General features: G+C 37.2%; 1 pseudogene; it reads left to right on the forward strand.

Annotated features, from left to right (window-relative positions):
• Nucleotides 1-16,484: 16,484 nt before the first annotated feature.
• LOC115601019 lies at nt 16,485-17,698 on the forward strand (annotated as a pseudogene).
• Nucleotides 17,699-19,465: the final 1,767 nt, after the last annotated feature.

A 19,465-nucleotide genomic window follows, 5' to 3' on the forward strand; every position in this document is an offset into this window, starting at 1 on the left:
TACCTGCTCATAGCCACACTCTGGGCTTCAGAACATAAATATTCTGTTTAAAAAGAAAAAAAAAATTGATCATCTCTTAATTTTGTGAAGAGAATCTTAAAAGTATAAATCAGATATCCAGATTGAAAATTGCAAGCAGTCTGACATGTCTGGAAATGTAAGACTATATGCTGTTTCTCCACTGCTGTGCTCTGCTAGCCTGGAAGGCTGTCCTTTGTCTGCAGTGTGCTAGTTGAGTGGTTCAGGTGAAGATCTGAAGAATGGCTAGAACAGCATATGAAAAACTGTTGAACAGCTATTATTTGTACTTTGAGTACAAACAAAAAGAATGGAAAATCTTATGAGAAAACACGTTTTGGTTTTGGTTTTTGGTTTTTTTGGTTTTTTTTTTTTGTTGGTTTGTTGGGTTGGTTTTTTTTTGGTTTTGTTTTTGTTTTCCCCAGAAAGTTCTGTCTGATTTGTAGGCTCAGAGAGTCTGAATAGTTTGGAAAACAAAAATTTTGCATTTTTGTCTGACCAAATGCCGATCGTCTTTTACCCCTGCAGCTGACAAAGGTGAGTGGGATAATCAATAGCAATGTGATCACTTTTAGGTGAGGAGCATGGAAAACTGTAAAGAAAAAAATAAATCTCTCTGGAAATCTTGTGTCAAGTACAGCTTTATTTTCCTTTTGACTTTTCTTCTATGATTACCTAATGTAACAGACTAGAAAATGGACCCAGACTCTTCTGGAAGGTGTGAAACAATATGACAGGAGGCAACAGACACAGGTTGGAACACTGGAAATTCTGACTTGTTATAAGAGAAAAAAAAAAGTCAGCATGGAAAATTAATGAAATATTTTGCCAAGAGAGGTGGTAGAGTTTCCATCTTTGGAGATACTCAGAACATGACTGGACATGACCCTGAGTGTCCTGATTGATTTTAGCCGTGCTTTGAGCAGGAGGTTGGACTAGAAACCTCCAGAGGTCTTTCACCCAAGATTACTCGACAGTTCTGTAGTTTTAACAATATTACCTAAGTAAGTTGTTTGTTTTCATTGTTTGTGAAATGTTTCTGAATGAAAAACGTACATGGATGTGGCAACTGCAAACAAGAAAAGATTAACCTAGGAAATGTGTTAGTACATCGAATCTGGTTTAACATGAAGATGTGTGAAATTAACATGTCAGTGTGCACGAAGTAGGACGATTAATCCTTTAAAAGAAGTGATTTTTCTTACACAGAAGCTGAAATAGAAAATTAAGACCTCATTTGGTCAATGTTTAACATCTAAATTAATTTGACAGTGGTTCACCCATATCCTAATTGATATAAGATTGTAAATCAATAAATTTATCTCAGTATCAAAGACGTAGCGTTTGAAATGTCTGTATTTCAGTGATGGGAGAAACCTTTCATATTATGCTATAAATTCAAATGAGACAAAAATATAAGATAATTGTTCACTTAGGAGGTAATCGTTAGGCCTGCTGTGCGAAAGGTATCCTACCGTCAATCTCTATGTTATAGTAGAAAAGGGAATTAATCTGTCAAACTCTTTAGGCCAGTATCTAGCTAATGGATCTAGACTGGAATGCATGGGGGGCAGAGGAGCTCAGACTGCAGCTAAGCAAAAGACTAACAAGTTCATTGTTTGAAATAATCAATTTTGGTCAGATGAATTCAATGTGATTTAGGAAGGGAAAGTATGAACCAGGACAACATTACGCTTGAATATTGCTTAAATACATTAGCCCTCCCTGCATTCCCCAGCTCTGCAGTTTCCAGGCAAGCAGTTTCTGCGCAGACAATTTAAATGTTTTTGTAAGGTCTCTTGCAACACCGAGGGAAGTGCACTTCTGCTATGTAAGGGAAAAGTATAAGCAGAAAGAAACACAGAGCTGAAGGTTTTGGTACATTAAAAGAGTATCTGCAATTTGCCACTTGTCTATTAATATCTTTACTTTAGGATGAATAATGTAACTGCGTGTTGTGTCTGGTAAATAGTTTTTTTTGCTTTGCTTTTGTATGAGTGTTCCAAAAATTCTTTGTCCAGGCCGGACCTGAGTTCATCTTGCAGCAGTTGTGTAGGCACAGCATTTTGTTTTAGTGGTAGTCATTCTATTTCATATGGACAAGTAAGTATTTGAAAAACAACCATATTGCAACTTCATATTTGGGACTCAGAGCAATTTATGTGTATGTTTTTTTCATATGTTACCATGATTTTGTTTACATAATCCTCAGGAAAATTATGTCTGGAAGACACATTACATAAGACTGTAACTCACTTTGTATGAGGGAAGGCTTTGCATAAACAGTCTGTGTCTGCTTTGGCCGTTCTCTAAAAGTTAAAATAGCATCAGCCACAGCAGAAAAATAAGACGTGCACACTGCATTTCAGCCAACCAAAACACAGTGTATAATGTGCTTGAATGACTTGTGAAACAGCTGAACATTATGTGTTTGATGAGGTATAGCAGGCAGTATTGTCCTAGCCCTCTCCACTCACAGCTGATAACTGTCTAGGTTATTTTTTTCCCCATTTGACACTATCATTCGGGAAATCCCATTTTATCTATTACATGCTCTTGAGCTAGTATATACTACTGTTAAGAATCTAGTGTGTGTACCTTTCCAATATTAAGATAAGAAGAGTATTGCATGCAATCTTGGACTAAGTTACAGCTCTTAAGTTGTCTGTGTGCTGAAAAGTAGGTGAAATGTTTAGGCAGAGAAAAATATGTGTTATCAGCTTTGTTTTATCCATGGCTGAGAAGAGAAATGGAAACTATACTTCACCAGGGTTCAGACACTGATGGTTAAAATGATCTTCTACTAAAACAAATTGGAAGAGTATTGTTCTGCTTTATGCCTCATTCTTTTTCCAGTGAAATGTATAACTAAAAGAATGGCTTGTGTGTTGGAAAGTTATCTTTAAAATAATGCAAATAGTAGCCATGAAAGAAGCACCATTTACATCATAAAATGGAGGGGAAAAAAACCAAACAAAATAGAACAGTACAGAGTGAATGGTTTCTTTAGTTTCTTTATGTTGTAATCAATTTCAGTATTTTGTGAAAACATGGTAGTGATTGAAAGAGCTCCATAGCTGGAGGTAACCTGAAGGGGAAGAAGACGCTAACAGCCACAGTTCCTTGGGTCCCTGCCAATAGGAGACAGAGTGGACTACTGTATGGTCCATTTTTACCAAACCTGCTCTTTCTGTGCTTTTCTAACTTTTGACTTACTACTGTCAAGAGCTCACTCCACCTGTCAAGTCCTGCTGCACTGTTCTATTACCTTCAAATTCTGTTTAGCTTAGAGGTAGGTTAAAAGACTGTAAGAAAATAATCTTAAAAAAAAAACGTTGAAAGTCTCGCCTTGGAGTGTCTTTCAGAAACTTCTGCAGTTGATCTCATGTGACACTCAACTCCAAGCATGTCACAGAACAATTCTCAGGGCTAAAGTTGTACACTTGAAACCCTATATTTTGGAAGGTACAAGGCATTTGTTAATCACATGGGACGCAAGCCGACCTTCCACAGCTTCTTCCTAACTGCCAACCATTTTAGTAGTCTTCTGCTGGACAATTTGTCAATGACTTTCTGGACCAGGGATGAGGGGTCTCAACTGGATGAAGTATTTTGGATGCAGCCTTATGCATGCTGACTACAGGAGCTTAACTTCCCCCTATCTACTGGCTACTATCTCATGTAGAACAACAGACAGTGGTTCACCTTGCAGAGAGAACAAAGACAGCAATTAGCCACAGAAGAATGACTTGAAGCATAAAGTACCTGATTCTGGGTTCAGATACTTACATGGCGGAAATACACTATAAGACAATGTTAAATCATGAGTAGAGGCATTTTGATATCTAAAACCAGGCGCCTTTTATAACTGAATTGTCTGCATCAATTATCAAATCTACCTGCCAGGGGCTATTTGCAATTCTTCTAATTATTTCACATGGTGAATCATAGGATCATGTACATTTTCTTTAATTTTTCCCCTTGTTAGTAGTCAAAAAATGTAAATACAAGTGGGAAATGCCTCTGAATATTTAGTGTGTGCTTGAATCTAATATATGAATATTATTTTTTTTTCTAGGTAACTGAAATAGTATACACAGGGGCATATGCACAGTAGTTTCACATCCTTTTCAGCCTGACATCATTTTAGGTAATCTCTGTATATCTATGTAGATATATATATCTATATATCTTTATAAATATCTATAAAATATCTATATACCTTTATAAAGATACATATCACTATATATCTGTATAGCTTTGCTCATCACTGATTTGTGATCTGAATTTCTTCAGAAAACAAAGCACTAGCTTTTCACTCTGAGTGCAAGTAAATACTGAATTTTCCCTCAAAGGCACACAGTAGTTGCTACATTTCAGAAGGCTATACGAAGTCAATGTTTAATTCCACCCCCACCCCCACATTCCCCAATAAGGGTTGCGAATGGTGTCATTAAGGGGGACTGAGACGTATTATCAGTCACTGATCTATCTTCTTCCAGTGCCAGCCCTACACTTATGACACCTTTCGGGTTCAATTGATATTTCAATTTTCTTTCCAACCTGTATGGTTTTCTTGGAATTTTATACTTGTCCATTAGAACTATTGTAGTTCACATAATCATTATACCTTTAGGGAAAAAAAAAAAAATCACCTAAACCCCAAAAAGTACCAAAACAAACCCTGGTTTTTCTTTTGCTTTGATCAGCATTCTTGTTCCTTCCAAAAATCACTTTTAACTTTCTTTTCCTGGAAAGATGAAAATCTGTGTTTCTTGGTTTTCCTGGAATATTATGAGGTCAACAAAAATAAGATAATTTGAAACTCCATGTTATCAGTAATTTTTCCTGTAACGGCATTATCCTGTAGCTTATAACTGCACGCAAAAAATAAGTTCTGTTGGACAAACACCTGACTTCATGTAGTTCACCATCATCTTATTTTTCTGTAACTCTAAAGAAAAAGCACATTTCTTTCATAGACTTTGCTGTCCCCAAATTTAGGTGGTACCACCTTATGCGTAGCAGTTCTTTATCAAGCCTTGTTTCACTTACAGTGAAATTGTCAAATGTAAGCAAACTGGCAGCCAGGGAAGTCCTGCTCAAAGACTGTTGTTCAAGAAGTGGAGAAACCATGCTGTAGTTCATATGATTCTCTGCTTGTTTATGGTGAGTAATGTAATATCAAAGTCAACACTCTGAATGATGTAATATGAAAGTCAAGAAAACCTTTCATGCCAAAAATACAACCCGAGGATTCTATTTATGAATGTGCAGAGTACTCTTAAGTGGAACTGTTGATAATTTCTTCTGAATGTTAACTGTAGCATTATGCTGCTGGTTTTTTGGTGGGTTTTTTGTTTTGTTTAGGTTTTGGTTTTGGTTTTGTGGCTTTTTTTTGTTTAGTTTTTGTTTTGTTTTCTTGTGATAGATTAGAAACAGAAAATTTTGGCAGAAATAACTCACTAAGGTCTGAAAAGCAAAATGAAACAGTAAAATACCATACAACAATCTCATTTTATAATATGGTGGACTAAATTGGTGCTACGGCCATTTAAACTGGAAGCATTAATAAATTAGTGTTATTTTAACCTACAGAATCATTACAATCCCTGAACATTTGTGATCTAGTTTCTCTGAAAAAATTACATCTCTACTGTGTTATGCGCATAGTTACAAAGACTTCTTGCTAGTGAAGACTTCAAAGAATGCCCTGCAGTCTTTGTATCTAAGATCAGAACTATACTGGGAAAAGGCAGCAATTTTAATGAAAAATTGGGTGGTGAAAATTGTTTTAGTTTAACATCCTCATAGATCTGACCATTGGAATCTAAACAATAATAGGCTATTAATATAGAATTGCACTCCATTCAGAAATAGTGCATGGATGGTTATATAAATATAATTCATTGTGATTATTTTTCAGTAAGTGTTCCAGTGATGTCTGACCATAAGTTTGAATACAAGTGATTTAGGCATGAAAATCAAATGAAGACCACGTTCTTCCAAACTGAGATTATTTACTGCATAAACTCTCTATTGAGGAATATTTTCTACATAATGCCATGTGTGACAATATGTAGGTTTTCTAGGCGTTGACCCATTCAGCTGTAACCTGACTAACACAAGTTTTGAAGAGCACTACTCATGTTTTAAAAAGATAGACTGATAGACAGTGGTATAAAAAAATAATAATTTGGATCAAATATAGTCTGTTTACCCAGACATTTCTTTTAAATGTGGAGATTGAGGGTAGTGGAAGGGTTGGGGAAAATTAAAAACACACTCATGTCCTGTAATACAGGTTTTGTTTTTCTGAGACTTAGACAGGTGGCATAAAAGAAAAACAGATGAGCATACAATATTTTTACAGTCACAGCTAGAAGAATCTTTAGTTTCCTCAAAAAAATCTGAGACTTATTGACCTTGTACACTGGAAATTTTCAGTATTTTAATGAAGTAGTTCAAGTCTTTCAGAACTTTCAATGTTTATTTTTGGCTAATAGCTTTATATAATAATTGCTTACCTGAGTCTGAATTTGAAAATCTTCCTTATTGATTCGATATTGCATTAAGAATGAAATATAGTGAGGTATGGGAACACTGGACTTAATATGCAGTGTTACGAACTCTCATACCAGAAAAATTCCATAACTTCAGTGACAAAAAAAAAGAAAAAGAACATTCCATTTAAATGTATTATGATGTTTTAGCATTTTTCCTCAGTATTTATCAGCTGTAATACCTATGAGAACTCTCTTGAATGTGAGGAAAATGGAATATTAAATACAGGAATACAAAAATAGTTATAGCCTAGGTGTTAGGCCTCCTACAGCTAATCTCACTGTAGGAAACAAGGAAGTGTTTCTATTGGGGGCACATTATGGTGCTACAACTACTGCACTATTACTAGAAAGGATATACTTTCCATACTGAAATAGGATATAACGTGAAGAACGACTGGAAGCACAACTGAATTAATTCATACAAGCCACCTGTACTTCATAGTAGATTATTTAAGATGCGTGACTTTGGGTCAAGAAATGGCAGTGCATCCCCTGTGCTTCAGGTCTTATTTTGTCTGATAGAGTAAATGACAATACTCAAAGGATGTAAAAATAGATTTAATGGTACAATCAATCTCATAGTGAAAAATACATGAAATCTGCAGGTGACACCTGGAAAGAATTACCTTGGACTATCAACAAAAATGAAAATATTTTGTAATATGATTAGTCAGGGTATCTAATACTCTGCAAAACCAAGCTATCCAAATGAAATATCACAGTTGGCATGAAGTTTATAGACAGAATATAGCAGACATATTTTAAAAGGTGGGACATGTGTTAGGGCATAACTGGTGTAAACAGCTGTTGCTCAATGTTAAGACTGGATGTTTTCCTAGCTCAAAGAGGTACTACTAGGAAGCTGTTCCTGGCATTATGAGGATCCAGCTCTAATATGAAATCAATGTCTAACAAACACAGGCTTTTGAGGTGGTGTTTTTTTCTAGAACAGTGCTACATGGATTACTTAATCTAGACATAATTGTATATGCTTTACTCCTGGCTGTTTAACATTTGCTTCATAGTGAAAACAGTAGCAAATGAAAGCTTATATGAAAGACAAATGCAAATTTAAGTACTTTTGTTATGACTATGTGAGCAGAACTATCTACTCAGAAATAATGCCATTTTTCTGATGTATGGTGGGGTCTTCAGCAGAGCACATGGCCTGAATCTGTATTTAACACTGAGCTGTCTGAGGGATAGAGTGAAAAAAAAAATACCTTTTTTTTTATGTACTCTTGTTTCTGGAAACCATCCCCATATGATGTTGCTGATCCATTATTTCTTCGTTATATCGCCAAGTGTGAACAACCCATTAGAAGATTCAGTAATGTTATGAAACTCTGAAAAATATGAGGTCTTGTTACTGTGTCTCTGTAACTGATAGGAGGTGAAGCTTCAGAATGAAACTGATACGCAACTAGAGAACAGAGTAAGCAGGGTTGGTGTAGTCCATCAGAAGCTAACACAGGTTTACAGGAAACCCTTACGATATTTGCAGGGAGAGGTAAGCAGACTGAGATGCAGAAACACGGAATTTAAATTATATTATAAGAGTTAAATACATTGTACTACTATAACACATAAGCATGCACAATGACAGTAATTAACTAGTGTGTGACAGATGTGTGATAGAAGTGGATAACCAGAGGGGGAACTTATACGCTTTACAAAGGACAGATCAAGTGCGTATCTGAAAAGCTGAAGAATGGAAAGGTTTAAAGCAAAGCTTGTGATAAGTCTTGGGATGCAAAAGTCAAGTGGTCAGCACTGTTAGTCACCTTGCTTGCTAGACTGTTCTGCCTCTAGGTGCAGAGGCCTGACTGAAGGATGTCCAGAATGCAGTTCTGTCTCTCATCCTTTCATGGAGAAACACTGCAGCCAGAAGACCACTGAATGGCAGAAACAAATATTCATTTCCCTTTCCTACACCTCTGTATAACTAGGTATGTACAGTCTCAGTACAGTATCTCCAACACTTTCAGCTGGAGTTAGTTTTTAGGATTACGTTTTTTGATATGTGAGTTAATACTGGGTAGGTTTTGTGTTTGCAAGGATGCTAGCTAGGGAACAGTAACTGGAGGATATCTAGGTCTGTCTGTTGTAAAGTAATACTTTCAGTGTGCCTGAAGATTTGTTCAGGAAATAGAGAACATTCTGGAAGACTCAACCTTATTTCCAAATTAACATTCTAATGTGGCCTGCTGTATGTACTGGAGAGCAATAAAAGTGAGAACTGCTCTGTGCTAATAGCATTAATCAGAATAATTTCCCAGGATTTTGATGTATTATCATGTTCACCACCTATTATTGCTTGTTGCTAGCATTCTTTTAATACAAGAATAAATACTTTTAAAGTTAATCTGTGTCCCTTTGATATTGATATTAAATGCAGGTAGGCAATAATTTTCCAATGCAAAAATATATGCTCATTGTATTGTATTAGACAGGTTAATATGTTTTTGCATTTTATGACAAGAAAATTTATTACTATGGTGACATTAATGCATGTAGAGTAATGTTCTCCAAACCAGTTGTTACCAACAGATAAAAGCTGATTTGGTAACTGCTAACCTAAGGCAAGATCAAGGGGTGTTACAGCACTAAACCCATTAACTGCAGGAGGAATGGTCAGGATCATAATATTCTGTCACTAAAAGAGTGCATCACGCTGTCCAAATTTAATATGAGGAGCTGTTGATGATGCACTGAGGGAAGATGCTCTTTAACAGTTCCTTAGATACCTAAAAGCAGCAGATTATTGCCAGCCCTTTAGCTAACAGTCTGTCAACCTTCCTCTCACAGATCTTGCTTTGAAGGTTGGTTTGTGAAACACCATTTGCTGAAGCAAAGCTTAGTGTAGTCAGAAAATGTGGTCAAAGATAATGTTGAAGTCGCAAGCCTGGTTTATCATTGAGCTCAGGGACAGCAGCTGTGAAGTGCACTGGAGGATATTTCTAGGCTTTTTCCTTTGAGATGGCAGACTGGACATCAATGATGCTGATCAAGACCCAGCTCTTCTACAATAGAACGTGCCCCATGGTAAGGCAGGCAGGATATACAGCTAGCACAGAGCATGCAAACACACCACAGATGAGCTCTTTCTCTCATATTTTCTCCTGTGTGACACTGCCAAATCAACAATCAATAAATGTCCCTGTCACTCTGTGCAAGCAAAGTTTCCACTGTGATTTGTGCAGTTCTCTGAAGGGAGCTTCTGGAATGCTGTGATTAAAAAGCTATTAAAAATAAAAGCTATGACCCCCAAAAATCCTGTAGCTTAAACTTGCACAAATACTTATCAAGCTATCATCTAATTCGTTTCACTTTACCTTGTTTTGCTAATGAAATGTCTACCAATCCACCCATAAGTCATTGCATGTGACTGCTTTGAACCATGCCCACCTTAGTGCTGAGCCCTGATAGTGAGATGGTCTGGTTTTGAACTCTTTCTTCTGGGGAGAGGAGAGGAAAGCTGATGGTTGTGGCAGAGGAGGGTATGTCTGACAGTGGGACTTCTTACTGATGACCTGCAGCTGAACCCATCCTTGGACCAAAACTGTCTTGGAGGTGGGATTGGACTCTCTCTTCAGCTGTGCTGTCCACCTCCTGTTTTTGCCTTTCAGCGAATGCTGTGGTTTTTGCAACATGGGAAAGGTATATGAGGAATAGTGCAAGGTTTGGGCTAGAAATCATATGTATGAGCCATGAGCCATGTATGTACCGGCTAATTGTGGCTATCTGGCAAGACGTGGTCTCTGCGCTGCTGTGAAGCTTTTCTGCAGGTAGGGCTGTTGAAACTGCTCCTGGAGGGTGGATTTACACTAAGGGGTTCATAATTTCAGTTGCCTGTACCATCATGCTGGTGAAATAAAAGCATGGCTCCAAGGAGGTAATAGAGCTGAAATGAACTACTTACAGCTTTAAAACTAAAGTTTGTGGAAAATTGTCTTCATTACTAATCTAATACTTCTTATCCATCTTTTACTGAGCAGTCCTACTTTGGTCACTATGTGCAGTTTTTAACCAGGAAAGCACTTTTCTTTCCACTTTTATTCACTGAATCTAATTTGCTGTACTTTGTGGAGAACTCATCCCTTTGGTAGGAAATAAAATTACTCTCATCCATATTACATAGATGAGCAGGGTATGGCCTTGAAGGCTCCTACCACTCACTCTACATTCACATAATGTCCAGGGATTCTGAACCTGGGCCTGAATGCTCAGATTTTCCTGCAAAGCTCTGGCATCATGCCCGAGTAATTTATGTTAATATGATTTCTGGAGTTCTTCTATCTTATTCTTTTATGTCTCTGTGTTTGACAGCACTTCACCTTCATTATCTTTAAAGATCAGCTATTAAACTAGATATTTACTCCCTGTTCTCTTTGTGAAAACCAAAACAAATAAATCACTTAGCTTCTTTGCTGTCTCTTTAGTCTCCTCACTTTGTTATTTTTAATCATTTTGACCTTGTAAACCCAACGACTTTTACAAGGTGCTTGAGATATGTTTAAGAGATTCCTCTGTATCAGCAATATATTTAATTATTTTATTACATACTGTCTTTTTTTTGTCACAAATTTAAAGTGTTTTCATTGCCTTACCAGTATTTCAGCTAAGTGACTTTATATTATATCCATCAAGGATAAAATTCAAGCTTTATGTCTGTATAAAAGTGTTATCTCTGAACTTGAAGATAGTATGCTTTATTATTTTGGAGTATTCATCAGGTAATAAAAAAAAAGTTATAATTACCAATTTGAAGAATCTCTGTATTTCCACTGGGTCTACTGCACAGATAAGTTTTAGAATGCTTTCCGTATGTTCACTATATCAGTTAAGTGTGAGACCTGTCAGACACACAGTTCATTTTATCCAAAGGGTTTGTTGTGTCCTTTTGCCATTTTACTAGTTCAGAATAAAACTACACTATTGTACTTCCCTATCACAAGCAATAAATACAGTACATGGAAATGCAACTTATTATCTTTCAGTGTGGGGTGAAAGCTTAAATTTCAGCCATTTTACATCCAACAAAATGTTGAAGGATTCGAGTTTTGTCTGAAATGATGGCTATAGTATTTTTGAAATCAAAATATATTGAACAGATTTTCACTCCTGAAAAATTTAAGTCTGAAAATTTTGTAACTTAAGGCCATACTAGTTTACAGCCTGAGAATTTATGGTCAAGAATTTTCCGTTGAATTTCATTTTTCACAGAGTGAAATCCAATATTTCTGAACTATTTCATTTTTGTTGAAAAACAAACAGACAAACAAAAGTCTTCATTTAATCTTCTGTGAAGCTTTCAAATAGTTACAATCTATGAGATTCATGTTTTTATTTTCCCCAGCAGTCTCCAAAAGAGGTGTATGTCTTGCCACAAGTTTCTTTTCTCTCATCTTTGGGAGAATTCTAATCTGTGGCAGGCTTTTCTAACCCCTGGTGTGTTGTTGACAGCTCATACTACACAAATAGCAAACGCAGTACTGAGTGTTACCTGGCTTTGGTGACCCTCACCATGGGATTTAGGAAGACATGAGTTGCCCAGCACCTTTATATTATGAACATGCCTATATATCTCCTCCCTATGTCAGATGGAGCTATTTTTGTGGTGGTGGTTTATCAAACTACCAGTGTGTTGGAAAAGAAAACTCAACACTCAACCTTTCTTGTTTCATGCCACTGCACTTTCTCTAGTGCATTACATTACTGCACACTGCAAACCTACCTGGCTTATTATTATTTCCTGGCCGAAGACAAAAGAGATGTGGTGGTACCTACTCACTCTGCTTTTCTGGTATTACCAATATATTTTCATGGTGGTGGAGTGCAGTGAGCAACACATGCAAGCTCTGGATCCACTTTAAAAAAAAGCACTAAAGCATAAGATTTTGTGAAGCAGAAGTGGTAGCAGAGTTTGGGTAATAATGTCCTGACTCATCTCTAAATAAGAGTGCAATTTATGAAAGGGATTAATGTTTAACAATGGGGAATAGGAAGGAAGCAGCAGTTATAATTTTTTAAAATAACCTATTACTAACCATCTAGGGCAAATTGATCTATACCTTCAGCTCAGTCATATCTTTAACAAGCTGGATAATAGTTAAAGTAATTATCTGGAGAAATTATTGTTTTTATAAAATATGGCCTGCGCTTTACAGCATAAAAAATACGTGGTTTTTTTATCCAATATGCATTTAATTTCTTCAAGCAACCTGTTGCTGCCTAAAAGTGCTTTTTCATTCATGTGTCAAAGTAATAGATAAAGAACATCCATGGCAATGTAAAATGCAATGCAAATGTTAAAAAGATTTCATTTATTAGTATTCCTTATTAGCCAACAATTGATTCCTTTTTATTAATTTACTGGTCTTGTGAGATTGTTAAAAATTAATTGTTAATGAGAAGCAAATGGCAGCCCCACAACACCACAGATGTTTTTTGTTAAAGTAATTAAGGCTGTCTGCGTTCATGATGACATGGTTGGTAAAAATTTTGATCAATAGTTCAGACATTGTTTCTAATGATGTTGAATTATAGTTGTGTTTACAAGTTTTAGAGCCATATTACAGAGACAATGCAGGGAAAGGGTTGTTTTATATGAATTTTTCACAAAATAGGGATCCGGTGATGGTGTAGTAGGCCCTTTCTGGTTTCAGAGAAAAACTGACCATTCTTTTTTCTTACAAAATTTTTCATGCTTTCCTTTCTTCAGCATTCTTTATTTAATAAAAGGCAGAATAATGTTGATATTTTGGGAGGAAGAGAGGATGGATTTTTTTTGGCCTTATTTTTCTGTGAAACTGGAAAATTTGTCTTAAGCAGATAATTTCCAATTTTCTTTGAATGTTTGAGTGGAAAATATCCACTTTGGTTTTGACTAGGGTTAGCATCAGGAAGCACATAGGCACTGTGCCTGTATGCAAGTAAACTGTCAACATTTACTATGTATATGGGCAAACATAGAATTAAACTTATCCACAGTTGCTAACAAACTAATGTTGTTTGCTTAGATACTGGCTCGACCATACAGAGGGAAGCCTGGGTATGCTTAGATTTTATGTGAGTGACTGCATAGTACAGTTTTCAAGTGGAACTGAATTGGCAGCCATTGAACGTATAGGCTCAAGATTCAGCACTGCATAGTAAGCTCAACTGTTATTTTTAAGTTTCTGCCTGAGTCTCCCTTGGAAACAGTGATCTGTAAAAATTTAGTTGTCGATTCTATGATTCTATGCTGTGGGATATGACCAGGTGCACAGCTCACAGCAACCATACTCTGAGTTAATAGAAATTAAGAGTCTAAGATAGAGACTGAAAGCAAGAGGAAGCTTTGAGGGAGGACATTCAGCTCAACCAGGAGCCAAATATAGGGCAGGAGGTAGTGTGAAAAGGAATTTGATGTAGCGGAATGTCTTTAGCTGCTACTAAAAAGAAAAAGTAGGCATTCAAGAAATAAAAAACAGAAAAATACAGATGAGACAAAGTGAAGAGAATCACAATAGCCTTCATAAACATGAATGGAAATGTTTAGCAATGGAGTGATGATTGAGACCATACCCATTTCCATGAATTAACAATTATTGGCATTATTTAAAATACTGTGAATAAAAGCAATTTTAATCTTTTGAGAGTAATATAATTCTTGCTGTTAATACCGATGAAAAAATAAGATCTTCATCAAAGACCCCTGTTTTTGCAGGGATGATGGTGTACTGCACATGTGATGTGCTGCGTCTCTTGAAAATAAATACATAAATACAGATATATAACATATAAAATACAACTAAAGTTAATGAACTGTTTCAACATCTGTGAGAAACCTTGAGAGCTTTCCTGCTTTGCATGGAAGGTCATAATAAACTCAGGGGATTTTATTTTCCTATCACTTGAAAAATAGAAGAGATAAAAACCTTCCATTATTTGAGTTTCATATCAATCTTTGTCTCCCTTTTCCTTCCAAGAAAATCCCTGCCAAGCTCGCATGGCATTGGATGTTCAAAGGGCCAAGTCATTTTAATATATTTAAGGACATTCAAAATCCCTTTTAAATTGGAAAAGAATTTCCAGTTCCTTTCAAGTAATTGGGCAAGTGTGTTGGGACTTCTTTCTGCGGACTTTTCAAATGTGTGCTTGTTTTCCAAAATGCCCTATTCACAGTAGTAAAATTCACTTACAGCCCTACTTTCTGCATATGTATTGAAACATTGACTTCTGAGCTGATCTCTCCCTCTGCAACTACCTGTCTCTTACTGTGAAATTCACTGATAGATTAAGCTCAGAAACCAGCATGAGAGGTCTGGAGTCTTACTGGTGGAAAAAGACCTGGAGGTTCTTTTGATCACAACAATTCTAGGTCTTGCACATGCTGAAAATTCTAACATGTATCTGATGAAATGAAGACAGAAACTGAAAAATACCCCAGGATATAATTTTCCATTTTTTTTTTTTTTTTTTTTGAAACAAGTAAGTAGAACTTCTTCCAACACTGAATGGCTTCCTTTTGAAGGACTGTAAGACACCAGTTATTTTTGCTCTTGCTCCCAGATCTAGTCTTCTGCTTTCCATCTGTTGCTTTTTTCCTTTGTGTTTTTTTTGGTTTTTTGGTTTTTTTTTTTAATCCTTTTTCTCTCACCTCCTTTAAAGAGTGCAGATTGTTTTCATCTGTAGAAAAAACCTTGCTTTAACATTAAGGTGATTTTCATCAGGAACAAGTCATGTATTTTGTCAATGAATAGAGCATTGTTGTGATGCACGTGCTGACAAGAGCCTGCTTTACCTTTGTCAAAATGCTGGTGCCAAATATTAGGCTATTACAATGTCCATGATGTGAACTGTCTGATTTTGACAGTTAAATCCCAAGACTCAAGAAAGAGTATCACAAATCTGTGATCTATACTGCCAAAATACTCCTTTTAAAAGTCTATCATTGAGCAGTCAGACTTGCCAGGAAACATGACCATTCCACCTATCACTGAAATTCTTTTCATTCTAACTTGACTAGTCTTCAACCATGCAGACATTCAAATGCAAGAAAATGATGTTGCTTGGGTGCTTGACCAGAGAACTAGACGAGATTAATTCAGTTTCACTCACTAATAGTAGCTCCTTACAGAGTGTCAATTACTAAGCACAGTAAAGCAAACAAGCACATTAACATGAATCAGGTATATATCTCTCTATATATAGTAAATAAGTACAATAAAGCAAATCAGAGCTGATGCTAGGAGTCTCAGGTAACTGGAAAATTTTCTGCGTGGTACATCCACCCATAGGTGAGGTTTCAGATATGGCTACAATGGGGCTTCCCAGCTTGAAGTGTGGCCCTGGATGCTGACTGAGTGGTAACTGATGATGTATTTCTTCTTAATCTATTCTCTCTATGCAGTAATGATTTGATACACTTTTAATTTTGCACTGTACTTTACTTTTATATATATATATACATGTATATATGATTTGCTTTACTGTACTTATTTACTATATATAGATATATACCCGATTTGCATTAGTGTGCTTGTTTGCTTTAGTGTGCTTATTCGCTTTAGTGTGCTTGTTTAATAAACTGTGCATGTTATACAACTCGTGTGTGGTCATTTTTTTGTGTACCCTGCCTGTCAGCAGAACAATTTGGCGTAGTAGGCAGGATATGAAAAGAAATGGCATTTTTTTAAGATACAGAAAACTGTTGCTAAGACGGATATAGAGCTGGACATTCCCGGCTGGGAATAATTACCTTACCGTACTTTGGCTGCTGAGCAGTTGCGTCATGGTTTATGTGAGAACTGGGACTCCTGTTTTAAGGAGGCAGAATCCTTTGACATCGTTAAATGTTTACAAAAATTTTCAGTAGAAAAAGTGGAGAAGCAGCGCGGCCTGGTGCCAGCCACTATGGACCAGTGCATGACGGTGGAGCAGGAGCTGGAGAAGGTGCTGCAGAAGTTCTCTGGTTATGGGCAGCTCTGTGAGAGCGGCCTGGAAGAGCTCATCCAGAATGCAGGAGGGCTGCAGCTGGAGATCCTCCAGACTGAGAATCTAGATGAAGACTTGTCAGAGACAATTTTACTTGTTATGAGACAGTGTTGTAAAAGAATAAAAGACACAGTTCAAAACCTGGCCTCTGATCATAAAGACATTCACAGTAGTGTATCCTGAGTTGGAAAAGCCGTATGTAAGAACTTTGGCTCTGACATCAGCAGCATGGGGATAAACGGGTGCTGGCAGGCTAACAGCCAATGAATCCTCAATGAGGTGATGGTGAAGCTCTGCTTTACGCAGTGGATATTGGATATAGCCAAATAATTTTGTGAGGAATCCAGTCTATCAACAGAACAAAGCCAACAGGAACTATTGTGGAGTTAAATCAAATATTGGAAGCATTAAAAGTCAGAGTTTTGAGACCTGCTCTAGAGTGGGTGGTATCCAACAGAGGAATGCTTATGGCACAGAATAGCTCACTGGAATTTAAACCACGCAGATTGTATTTCATTAGTTTATTGATGGGTGGCACAGCAAATCATAGAATCATAGAATGGTTTGGGTTGGAAAGAACTTTAAGATCATCTAGTTCCCACCCCCCTGACATGAGCAGCGGCACACTAGACCATGTTGCCCAAGGCTCAAAGAGAAGCACTTCAGTATGCAAAAAACTTCCACCAGTGCACTGGTGTTTGAAACCAGAAGGATGAACTACCGATTGAAGTGGACCTTGGTAAAAAGTAATGGTATCATTCAATATTTGCCTGTCCCATTCGTCATCAGCAGAACAATTGTTCTGTGTAACCTAATATTTTTATTGCAGTGGTCCCACTAGGACCAAACTGTAACGTATAGGAAAGATCGCATCTCAGCTCTGGAGAATGAGTAAAATAAATCTTTTCCTCTCAGAAGAAAGCGGAGAGTAGTAGCATGAAACAGCTTTATTTTGGAGGGTTGTTTGTCTCTTGGTGCAGAATGGCCAAATGATGCACGGCAGCCACACGCACATCCCACACTATGGTTCTGGGATATGGTTGGTTGTGGACAGCAGGGCTGCTTTTTGTTATGAATTAGAGCCTGTTCTGCAAGCCGTCAGGTCTCTGCAGAGGACATCTGGAGCAGCATAACAGAGATAGCAGCATCTGCTTCCCGCAGTGCCCATTAACTTGTTGTAAATATCAAGAAGAACAGGAATGAGCATTCCTCTCCATAAATGTGAAAGCAGTGTCTGTGCATAGCAGCCCTTCCCACCAAAAATCCAAGGCCCTCCCCTGCCCCCAAACAACCACTTCTGAAGGGAAAGCAGAAGACTAGTTCAAACAACTTGGGAGCACCCAAGCTGTCTCCTGCTCCCTCTGCTATCGCCCTGCTTGCTCAGTTAAGTCTTAATTAGCTCATAAACTACTTGGAGGCAGGAACTATATTATTTTATGAGTCAACCCAATATTTAGCCTGATAGAATAATAAGCTTTTTTGGCTTCTTTTGTTCCTTTATATAAAGAGTACACTGAATAAATAATGTAATTAACATTGTTTTGTCTGTTAGAGTGGTCCACAATATCCTATGTCATGTATTGCAGCGTGTACAGAAGTGGATGTACAGAAGGATTGTGGGCACGCATACAAAAGTAGCCTACAGTCACAAAAAGATGCACCACCTTTAGCTGACAATCTCCCCATGTTCCCAATTTTGAGAACTGTGGGATTTACTGGATCGTATCGGGGGTTACATACTTCCTTCTATGACTGAGGAAGGGAAATGGAAACAAAATTCAGAACTCCTGACCAGATTTTTTTTATTAGGAGTCCAGTTACTTTTATGGTAACATAAGTGAAATGGAAACTAGTTAGCTGTTTTGTTTAAAGATTTGTTACTTTTGTTTTAGGCTTTTAGCTGCTTGTCCTTGAAACCTTCAGAATGTGTGTTCATTTAGGTTTGGTGCTCTAAATCTACCCTGACAGCTGTAAATTTAGACTAATAAATGAATTACACAGGTAAGGAAAAAAAGCACTATCTCTTCAGAGGTTGTATAAGCCACATGGCTGATGCTATCAAGAAAATACTGATCAGACACTATCTGATTGATTTTCCCCCTAGGTAGGTATTAAGCTGTGCAGCTGATGAAATTGTAGCTACTCATGTTTCTTTATCCTTCATTTTTCATTTTATTAGGTTTAGTCTATTTGCTATACGAGGTTTTTCTTGCAAAACCAAGCCTCCTAAGCAAAAGCAGAAACAGCCTTCCCTTTCTATCTGTGGTCTTTAGGGACAAGTAAAATTCCCTGAAAACCATTCAAGTTTTTGCTTTTGGCCAGGAAGAACACTCCAGTCAGAGCTGTGGTGCAAATCAGCAATAAACTCTGGGTCTCAGTCCACCCTTCCATGTCCTATTGCAGTGGCTCACCCATATCAGTGCTGAGCTAGGTGAGGCTGTACTGTCTTGTAGGGACAAAATTCTGTGCATAGCAGCTGCCACGAATCATCCTACAAAGAAACAGTAATTAAGGAAGACTGTCAAAGTTATGCTGGGCTGCCTGGAAAACCAACACAAATCAAAAGACCAGCCTGAGAGCAGCAGAGGGCACTGGTGATTTAAAGTCATCCTGCTAAAACCTACGAGGCTGCTGAATGCTCTGCAGTTTCTTTTCTGTACCACTGTATTGACCTGAGTCTCACCTGAAATCCCATCTGCTAATATGAATGTATACATAATGGACCTAATTTTCTTCTTATACTCTCTAGTGAAAATTAAAAGCCACTCCAATGAGGACAAGGCATTAGAGAAGAAAGTGGGAGTGGATTAAAATGTATTAGCTGGGAATGAGTGTGGGGAAACAGATATTTTTATGCCTGTTTAGAGAAACTTAAAAGATTCACAAAATAGACTACCTTG

This window comes from Strigops habroptila, chromosome Z (assembly GCF_004027225.2).
Source record: "Strigops habroptila isolate Jane chromosome Z, bStrHab1.2.pri, whole genome shotgun sequence".
In the NCBI taxonomy this organism is placed as follows: Eukaryota; Metazoa; Chordata; class Aves; order Psittaciformes; family Psittacidae; genus Strigops; species Strigops habroptila.